Source organism: Lissotriton helveticus, chromosome 2_1 (assembly GCF_964261635.1).
Source record: "Lissotriton helveticus chromosome 2_1, aLisHel1.1, whole genome shotgun sequence".
Classification (NCBI taxonomy): domain Eukaryota; kingdom Metazoa; phylum Chordata; class Amphibia; order Caudata; family Salamandridae; genus Lissotriton; species Lissotriton helveticus.
Window position 1 is genome coordinate 197597709 of NC_136059.1, and position 9194 is coordinate 197606902.

Here is a 9194-nt window from a genome sequence, read left to right on the forward strand (position 1 = left end):
TCGTCCATCGAGTTCGAGCCGGGCCAGCAGGTCTGGGTCATGTCCCCGGTCGAACCTTGTGCCCTCCAGGACAAAATGGACGGGGCCCTTCAAAGTGGTGGATCGCAAGGGCCCCGTCACCTATCTGGTGGACATGGAGTCCCCCAGGAACCCCCTCTGGGTTCTGCACGCCAACAGGCTCAAGCCTCATTTTGCCCACACGGAGCGGAGCCTGCTACTAGCTACGGATGACTGAGCCGAAGACGACTCCGAGCCCCTGCCCGACCTCCTGAAGTGCTCTGAAAAAGACGGCTCCGTCGAGGGAGTCACCCTCTCCTCCGCCCTGACCCCCGAACAGCGCCAGGACTGCCAAGAGCTGTTGGGGCAGTTTCCGGACCTGTTTTCGCTCACTCCCGGAGTCACCCCCTGGTGTGTCCACGATGTCGACACCGGGGACAGCCTGCCCGTGCGACACCGGGCCTACCGAGTTCCCGACCGAGTTCGGTCCTGCATCCAGTCCGAAGTTGCCAAGATGCTAGCCCTGGGGGTGGTCGAGCCCTCAGACAGTCCATGGGCCAGTCCAGTTGTCCTGGTCCCTAAAGCCGCCGCTCCGGAACTCAGGTTTTGTGTCGACTACCGGGGACTGAATGCCGTCACCAGGACCGACGCCCACCCCATCCCCCGGACCGACGCCCACCCCATCCCCCGGGCCGACGAACTGATCGATCGCCTGGGGGCCGCCAGGTACCTCAGCATATTGGCAGATCGGCCTCACCCCTGGTGCCCAAGAGCGATCTGCCTTCCCGACCCCCGATGGCCACTTCCATTTCAAAGTGATGCCCTTCGGCATGAAGAACGCCCCAGCCACCTTCCAGAGACTGGTGAATAAGGTGCTGGCGGGGCTAGAAGAGTTCAGTGCCGCATATCTGGACGATATTGCGGTGTACAGCCTCCCCTGGCCGAGCACCTGAGGCACCTCTGGGAGGTCCTGACGGCCCTCCGACGGGCCGGACTAACTGTGAAAGCAAGCAAGTGCCAAGGGTCTGTGACCTATCTGGGGCACCAAGTGGGGAGCGGCCATGTGGCTCCCCTCCAACCAAAGATTGACGCCATCGTGGCCTGGGAGCCCCCAGTCACCCAGACAGCAGTCCGAGCCTTCCTGGGGCTCACTGGGTATTACCGGCGCTTCGTAAAAAATTATGGGAGCATTGTGGGGCCCCTCACTGAACTGACCTCCAAAAAGCAGCCCCAGAAGGTGCACTGGACCCCTGAGTGTCAGACGGCCTTCGAGACTCTGAAGACTGCCATGTGCACCGCCCCTGTGCTCCAAGCCCCCGACTACAGCCGAGAGTTTGTAGTCCAAACCGACGCCTCGGAGCACGGTATCGGGGCGGTCCTATCGCAAGTTAACCCCGAGGGGGTTGACCATCCTGTGGCCTTCATCAGCCGGCGACTGCTGGCTCGAGAACAACATTGGAGCACCATCGAGAGAGAAGCCTTCGCCGTCGTGTGGGCCCTAAAGAAACTCCGGCCCTACCTCTTCGGCACCCACTTCCGGGTCCAGACCGACCATCGACCCCTGCGGTGGCTGATGCAGATGCGTGGCGAGAACCCGAAGCTGCTGCGATGGTCCATCTCCCTGCAAGGGATGGACTTCACTGTGGAACATCGCCCTGGCAACGACCACGCCAACACGGATGACCTGTCCCGCTTCTTCCGCCTCGGCGAGGAGAACCCCCAAGAAGATGGGTGACTCTCCCTGCCTTCAGCTGGAGGGGACGTGTGTTGGACCCGGCCTCGTGGCGTGGTCCGACCCCTCCCACATGGCGGGCCCTGGGCGACATCGGCCCTCCATCGACCGCTGTCTCCCCCCCTGAAACTACCCTCCACGAACTCTCGACGAGAGCAGCCCCCCCTGGCAACCCACGGCTCTCCCCCCTAGAACCTGGCGAACCCTGCTCGCCCCAACCCTGCAGGTCCGCCCACCACTCCGGGCCACCATTTCAGGCCCGACTCCATCTTGGGCCCATCACGTCCTGACCACGTGGCCTCGGCCCGACCCCGGCCGCGGCCCCCAGCGAAGCCCCGACATCGAGGCACCAAGACCCGACCAGGTGGTAGAGGGGCCACTTGACGAATCCCGGAGGGGGGGAGTTTCGATTGCCCTCCAGCCGTCCCCGGACGCCTGGTATTGATCACCCTCCGGCCTCCCTGAGCGCTGGCTCCACCCCCCTGCTGGGTGTCTGGACACTCTCATCCCAGCCCCTCTGACCCCCTGGCGCGAGGGTCCGGACATCAAAGAACTCCAGTCCTATATCTGGGCCAGCCCTGGAGTAGGACTCCAGTTGTATCTTGGAGTTGACGCCCTGCTGACCTCGTCGCGGCTGATCCTGATAAGAACCCTCGTACTTGGAACCTGGAACTTCGGAGCCCTGCGGACGCTGTCGCGGCCCGACATCGCTGAACCATCCTCGGAGCCCTGCTGACGCTGTCGCGGCCCGACATCGCTGAACCATCCTCGGAGCCCTGCTGACGCTGTCGCGGCCCGACATCGCTGAACCATCCTCGGAGCCCTGCTGACACTGTCGCGGCCCGACACCGCTGAACCCTCCTCGGAGCCCTGCTGACGCTGTCGCGGCTCGACATCGCTGAACCATCCTCGGAGCCCTGCTGACGCTGTCGCGGCCCGACATCGCTGAACCACCCTCTGAGCCCTGCTGACGACGTCGCGGCTCCTTGCACCCCCCCAGCTCGAGGATTGAGAGCTGAGCACCGGGTATCCTAGTACCAGTTGGTACCAAGACTGTCCCGCTACCCCCGTTCCCCTGATACCGAGACTTTAAAGATCCCTCGATCCCTTTGTACATATTGCTGCGAGAACTTGCCCTTATCCTTTATATAAAGACTCTTAAGAATCTACCTTGTGTGGTTTCCCTCTGTAGTGGTGTGATCGCTCGGCTGTTACGATTGTAGGAGAGGAGCCTCGCCAAGGAGGCCTCTCGACGACGCTCGGCCTATTCCATACGGAGGGGTGGGTCTCGGGGTGGTCAGACATCTTCTGTCTCCCCTGGGATCGCCTTTCTAACACAATCTGAACTATATAGTGAGTTGTTAGTCCCACAAAGTCGTCCCAAAGGCTTCTGGGGATTGCATAAGCAATACATTATTGGAAAAGAGTCTGATGAATCGGCGGAGGACAAGCAAGATCGAATACAAGCAGGGAGCTCTGATTGATATCAAACTGAATGTTAAAATAGAGTGGCAGGAGAGGCTTTATAATGTTTTTGAGGGCAGACTAATATTCACAAAATCTGAAAGAAACAGGTTAGTATTAGATTCCTTACCTTAGAATATCCCCAGGCGTCAGTCTGGATCCGGAAACTTTTGCGTAGCAGTACCCCTGCGCGTCGGTAGGCGTCGTCTGCAGGCGTCCCCTGCGGCTCCGCGTCGTCGGCGTCGTGCGCCGTGATGACGTCGCTGGAGTATATAGACGCCGCCTCCGCGCGCTGACGTCAGTTCTTCTTTTTTCCGCGCCAGTTAGCGCAGATCCGAAGAGCAGTACTCCGGTCTTTTGACCAAGTGTTTGTAAAAAATTTAATCTTTCTACGGTGCCGGTAGGATGTCTGGGTTTAAGAGCTGCGACGAGTGCGACCGCATGATGTCGGTCACCGACCACCATCGACTCTGCCTCCGGTGTCTGGGCGCAGACCACGACGTGGAGTCCTGCGTCGACTGTCGGGCCTTGACTGGAAAAGCTAGGCGGGAGCGGTCCCGCAAGCTTCTCGAGCTCCGGGTGTCGGCCCCGCGTCGAGAGCGGTCCCGGTCCGGTCGGAGGTCGAGGGAGCGGTCGAGGGAACGATCGCGGAGCCGCCATGGGCGCTCCGGGAGTCGCCACCATTCCTCCGGCTCGTCAGGTAAGCACAAGAAGTCGGGGCGTCGCCATCGCACCCCCGACTCCCCCCGACGCCCGCGTAATGCGGCCGGGGGTTCGGGTGACCCCACCCCCGCGGCCCCGCGTGGGTCGCCGACGCCGTCTACCCCATACCCGTCGGTCCCTGGGGAAGGCGCGTCGCGTGAGGAGATCGAGGCCTTCCTCATTGCTATGAGGGCGAGGTCTTCTCCGGCGGGGCCTTCGGCGCCTGCGGGCCCGTCGGTCCCGTCTGGGGGCCCAAGCGGTTCGGGTGCTCCTGCCCCGGCGCCGCCGGCGGCTCCGGCCCCGGCGCCGCTGGTTCCCTCTGGTTCGTCGCCGGCTGGTCTCCCGGCCTCTCCGGCGTCGGTTCCTGTGGGCCAACCCGTGGTACCGCCCCCGCGCGGTGCAGCGACTCCGCCGTCGGCTCCGGCCGGCGTCGGGTCCCCGGCACCGACGCCGCGCGGCGCCACCCCCCTTTCCTCCCCGACTCCGGACGCGGAGTCGGACCGGCGTCGGCCGACGCCGGATCCGACGCCGATGGGGCCCGTTGACCCCGACGTCTATATCGTCGACCCAGAATATGGGTATGATGACGATGAGTATGGAGAGGGTTGGGAGGGGTCTGAGGACCCTCTATCCCGTGCCTGCCAGTATGATGTGGACTGGGTAGGTGATCTGGGTGATGCCAGTGGCCTGGACGAGTCGCCCAACCCTGGGTTTGTCTCTCCGTACCCTGTGGCATCTGAGGCAGGTGCTGCCTATTCGGTGGTCCTGATGCGGGCTGCCAAGGCCTTGCACCTTGAGCTCCCCGTCGCGAAGGTCAAGCCGAACATTCTGACCGAAGTGTTTAAACCGCAGTCATGCCCCCAGGAGCCTCTGCTGCCGTTTAATGAGGCCCTGTCGGATGTCCTTTTGGGCACCTGGTCCAGGCCCGCTTCTGGTGCGCCGGTTGACCGGAATGTCGTGAGGCGTCACCGTCCATGCTCGGACGACCCTGCCTTTTTATCCACCCATCCCTCCCCGGAGAGTCTGGTGATCCAGGCCTCCACTTCGCAGTCCGCATTTCCGTCGGCTCCGCCCGATAGGGAATCAAAGCGGTATGACCAATTTGGTAAAAAGGTCTTTTCCTCTTTGAGCGCTGGACTGCGGTCTTGTAATACCGCGTGCCTCTTGGGCCGCTACACCCACTCCCTGTGGGATACGGTCGAGGAGTGTCTGCCGCAATGCCCCCAGGAGGTGCGGGACAAGCTCACACGGGCCTTAGTTGAAGGCCGGGATGCGGCGCGGTACTCGATCCGTTGTGGTCTCGACACGACCGACTCGTTGGGACGGGCGATGTCCACAACGGTGGCGATTCGTCGCCATGCTTGGCTGAGATCTGCCAACTTCTCGCCAGACGTCCAAAATTCACTCATGGACATGCCATTTGATGGCAGTCGCCTGTTTGGTGACAAAGCGGACCACGCGCTGGAGCGCTTCAAGGACTCCAGGGTCACGGCCAAGTCCTTGGGTCTTTCGACCCAGCGCCAGCAGACGGGTTCGTTTCGGCCCTTTCGTGGCCAAGGGAGGGGAGGTCCCACACGTGCTGCCGGCCACGCGACGCAGAACGCTCCCCAGCGCGGTGGCGGCCGTGGTTTCCGCCGGGGTGGCGGTAGAGGCCAGCGGCGTGGTCAGTCCACGCCTCCCTCTGCTGCTGCATCCAAGCCTTCCTAGTCCGAGCTTTCGGGCTCACGTGACGCCAGTGGGTGGCAGGGTTCGCCATCACCACTCCCGCTGGCGCGCGATAACATCGGACAGGTGGGTGCTGCAGCTTGTCCGAAGGGGCTATGCCCTCCCCTTCGAGTCCACTCCTCCAGCCATGCCACCGCAGAACCACCGTGTGTCGGGGGACCACTTGACACTTCTGCAGGAGGAAGTTACGGCCCTCTTGGCCAAGGGGGCCATCGAGCGCGTTCCTGGGCCAGAAGTAGGGTGTGGTTGCTACTCCCACTACTTTCTGGTACCCAAGAAGGACAAGGGAGGCCTGCGTCCTATCTTGGATCTACGGAACGTCAACGGCTTCCTCCGGAAGGAGAAGTTCAAGATGTTGACTTTGGCTCAGGTCTTGGCTGCTCTAGACCCACAAGACTGGATGGTAGCGTTGGACTTGCAGGGTGCGTATTTTCACATCCCCGTCCTGCCGGCCCACCGGCGTTACCTGCGGTTCACGGTAGGCCACGAGCACTTTCAGTTTATCGTGCTCCCATTCGGCCTTACTAGCGCCCCACGGGTGTTCACGAAAGTGATGGCGGTGGTCGCAGCTCATCTGCGCCGGTTAGGGGTTTCAGTCTTCCCCTACCTCGACGACTGGCTGTTGAAGGCGGGCTCGCCCCAGACAGTCGTCCACCACCTTCAGATGACGGCAGACCTCCTGCACGAGCTGGGGTTTACCATCAATGTGCCGAAATCACACCTGTGTCCCTCTCAAAAGCTCCTTTTCATCGGAGCGGTTCTCGACTCGGCGCAGTTTCGGGTTTATCCTCCGGAACGGCGAGTCCGGGATATTCAGGCTCTGATTCCCATCTTTCAGCCGTTATCCCGGGTTTCGGTCAGGTTGACGCTGCGGCTTCTGGGGCTGATGGCCTCCTGCATCCTTCTGGTGCATCACGCCAGGTGGCGGATGCGGGCTCTGCAGTGGGACCTGAAGTTTCAGTGGGCCCAGCATCAGGGCAACCTATCCGACCATGTCCTGATCTCGGAGGGCACTGCGAGACAGTTGCAGTGGTGGCTTACGGACCGCGATTGGGTCAGGGGCAGATCCCTCTCCCTTCCCCAACCGGAGCACGTGGTTGTGACGGACGCGTCCCTCCAAGGCTGGGGTGGCCACTTGGGAGAGGCGGAGATCAGAGGCCTCTGGTCTCCGGCGGAATCCCGGCTCCATATCAACATGTTGGAGCTGCGGGCGATTCGCCTAGCACTGAAGGCATTCCTCCCCTTTGTCAACGGGAGTGTGGTGCAGGTGTTCACGGACAACACCACCGCCATGTGGTACTGCAACAAACAGGGCGGTGTGGGGTTGTGGACCCTTTGCCAGGAGGCTCTGCGCCTCTGGCAATGGCTGGAACGTCAGGGCGTGACTCTGACGGTTCAACACCTGGCAGGTTCTCTGAACGCCAGGGCGGACGAACTCAGCCGTCGGTGCTCGGTGGATCACGAATGGCGTCTGAACTCGGATGTGGCGAGAGGCCTCTTTCAGCAATGGGGAGAGCCTTGGTTAGATCTATTCGCCACAGAAGAGAACGCGCAATGTCATCAGTTCTGCGCGTTGGAGTTTCCAAGACGGCACTCGCTCGGCGACGCCTTTCGGCGCGAGTGGAGTTGTGGTCTGTTGTACGCCTTTCCGCCTATACCACTTCTGCCCAGAGTGCTGAAGAAGATCAGGCGCGACCGGGCCCAAGTTATCCTTGTGGCTCCGGACTGGGCTCGAAGGTACTGGTATCCCGAGCTACTCAGCATGACTGTCGGTCCCTCGATTCGCCTGCCCCTTCAGGAGGACCTTCTGTCGCAGCAGCAGGGGACGGTCCTCCACCCGAACCTGTCCAGTCTCCACCTCCATGCGTGGAGATTGAGCGGCGACAGTTGAGGCCATTTGACTTGCCTCCTGAAGTCTGTGATGTCATTCTGGCAGCCAGGCGTCCCTCCACAAAGTCGGTATACGCCTGCCGGTGGAACAGATTTGTGGCATGGTGCACAGCAAAGGCTGTGGATCCCCTTTCTGCCCCTCTGTCTGAGGTTCTCCTCTTCCTCCTTTCCCTTGCCCAGCAGGGCTCTGCTCTGGGCACTATCAAGGGCTATCTTTCTGCCCTTTCCGCCTTCTTGAGGCTACCTGATCAGCCATCTTTGTTCAAGTCCCCTATTGTGTTAAGATTCTTGAAGGGCATCACGCACATGTATCCTCCAACTCCGTTCGTGATACCTCAGTGGGACTTGAACTTGGTTTTGACTTTCCTGATGTGCGCTCCCTTTGAGCCCCTTCATTCCTGTCCTCTCCGTCTTCTCACCTTAAAGACGGCCTTCCTGGTAGCCATCACCTCTGCCAGGAGAGTGAGTGAGCTCCAGGCTCTTTCTATTCAACCTCCTTTCTTGTCTGTTCATCCTGATAAGGTGGTTCTTCGGACTAGACCTTCTTTCCTGCCCAAGGTAGTCTCTGCTTTTCACATTGGGCAGTCCATCACCTTGCCCTCCTTCTTCCCGCCTCCGCATCCTTCAAAGGATGAAGAGCGGCTCCATCGTCTGGACCCAAAACGTGCGCTTTCATTCTATATGGATCGCACACGCCAGTTCCGGGTGGATGACCAACTGTTTGTTGGCTACGTGGGTGAGAAGAAGGGAAGGGCGGTACAGAAACGGACCATCTCTCGGTGGGTCGTCCTGTGCATCAAAGCATGCTACTCTTTGGCTCGGAAGGAGCCTCCTGTTGGGCTGAGGGCCCATTCCACTCGGGCCACGGCGGCTACTACTGCCCTGGGCCGGGGAGTCCCTTTGCAGGACATTTGCCAGGCGGCCACGTGGGCCTCGCTGCACACCTTTGCGAGGCACTACTGCCTGGACAGTCAAGTCCGGAGGGATGGCTTCTTTGGCCGTTCGGTCCTCCAGGACTTTCTGGTGTAGGTTGTATTGGTTCGCAGACCCACCACCGGGGTTGGTATTGCTGGGGTATCTATTCTAAGGTAAGGAATCTAATACTAACCTGTTTCTTTCAGATGAACAAGTTACTTACCTTCGGTAACGATATATCTGTAAGAAACAGTAGTTAGTATTAGATTCCTTACCGCCCCTCCCATCCTCCCCGTTCTGCGAACTGATACCTAGGGTTAAGGACATCCCTTTCAGGGCCCTAGTTTCAAATGGCACCAGTGTTGGTTCTCACATGGCTCTGCGTGTTCTGGCGCGGAAAAGCTGTGTGCAAAGAACTGACGTCAGCGCGCGGAGGCGGCGTCTATATACTCCAGCGACGTCATCACGGCGCACGACGCCGACGACGCGGAGCCGCAGGGGACGCCTGCAGACGACGCCTACCGACGCGCAGGGGTACTGCTACGCAAAAGTTTCCGGATCCAGACTGACGCCTGGGGATATTCTAAGGTAAGGAATCTAATACTAACTACTGTTTCTTACAGATATATCGTTACCGAAGGTAAGTAACTTGTTCGATAATGCCTTTGATTGTATGTACGGTGTCTAGCATGGCAAACTTTGTTGCCTCTGCAATCTATGCTATGTCTTGGTTCTATATGCTCTAATTGCTGCTTGTATGATTCACTGC

At 60.3% G+C, this 9194-nt stretch overlaps 1 protein-coding gene across 5 annotated transcripts in view; it reads left to right on the plus strand.

Annotated features, from left to right (window-relative positions):
• The window catches only part of UBAP2 (ubiquitin associated protein 2), a 1803012-nt gene that overhangs the window by 604441 nt on the left and 1189377 nt on the right, over nucleotides 1–9194 (plus strand). The gene's annotated exons all lie outside the window — the stretch shown is intronic.